The 1262-nt window shown below is 35.5% G+C and overlaps 1 non-coding gene across 1 annotated transcript; it reads left to right on the top strand.

Moving 5' to 3' along the window:
• The first annotated feature begins 290 nt into the window (after window positions 1-290).
• LOC126002334 (U6 spliceosomal RNA) lies at window positions 291-397 on the top strand. The gene has a single exon (XR_007493073.1). It is a non-coding gene; the product is annotated as a U6 spliceosomal RNA (small nuclear RNA).
• The last annotated feature ends 865 nt before the right edge of the window (window positions 398-1262 follow it).

Raw genomic sequence — 1262 nt, 5'->3', positions numbered from 1 at the left:
GCATCTTACGTTATTTATATATTCTTCTATCAAAAAATCAAGAAGTACATATTTGGGCAATTAATAAAAATGACTAACATATGTGAAACCCCAAGTTTGATGCCTGGAACTGCAAGACCCACTGGTTAGCCCTGGTTGTTGGAGAGCATCAGAAGATATAGATCTGGTAGCCCAGAGCATTGTTGTGTGTGGACCCTATTAAAAAATTGAGGAAGACACCATTGAGCAGGATAAGTATCTACTCTTTGAAACTTGCACTAGAGGAGAGTGAAATGAAAATACAGATAATAGTGCTGCCTTTGGCAGCATGTATATTAAAACTGGAACAATACAGAAAAAATTAGCATGGCCCCTGTGCAAAGATGACAAAAATACAGATAATAAACCATAAATTAGAAAATGGCTCCATGCATCCATTTCCTGCTTTGGGAAACCATGTGAAATGGAAGGAGCAGTAGCTCTCAAGCATCTGGCAGATAAATACTTGGTTTGGGGATAGCATTTCGTATTCCTCAATACTTTCACCAAATTAAATAGAGACTATGATATAAACAATCTCAAATGACTGACAGAGCAATCATTCTCTAGGCAGACTCTGTTAACTTGCATTGTCTTCCTTTCTTGCTATCTACCCTAATATAGTTATGGGGTGAAAATCTCTCCATTTCATTAACCTATTGATGAGTTTTAATATAAAATAATGTGAATCAAACATTTTATTAAGCCCACATTGATATTCTTCTAAATAAAGTGGGCAAAAATGAACAAACCATGCCATCAACTCTCTACAAAGACCTCCCCTCCTTTTGTAAGTCTCCATCTGCGTCCTCATCCCATTTTATTTATCTCTACATCTTTGTGGTTCTTTTTTCTCTGAGCTAGAACTCTGAAATGAACCTGTAGATGGGAATTATTTCCTTTTAGGTCCAGAAAGTTATTAACTCAAAACATGAATAGAATTAAAGGAATTCCAGCCACACTCATTCCCAGACCCACATTTTACTAATAAATGAGAATAAACATCACCAGGCTAAAATCTGAGAATGTGTCTTATTGGCACTGTTGTTCTTATTAACTTTAAAAAAAAAACCTGATGTTTCCATATATACCACATACGAGGGAAGTAATAATGTTTCTGTATATACCACAGATGAGGGAAGTAATAATATGTCTGTCCATCTTTCTGACTTGCTCAGTATGATACTGTACAGATCCATAGGGTTGCTACTTTAATAACTCCACATGATTTCTCATACATATTA

The sequence above is a fragment of the Suncus etruscus genome, chromosome 2 (assembly GCF_024139225.1).
Source record: "Suncus etruscus isolate mSunEtr1 chromosome 2, mSunEtr1.pri.cur, whole genome shotgun sequence".
NCBI classification, from domain to species: Eukaryota; Metazoa; Chordata; class Mammalia; order Eulipotyphla; family Soricidae; genus Suncus; species Suncus etruscus.
This window is presented reverse-complemented; position numbering and strand designations above follow the sequence as displayed.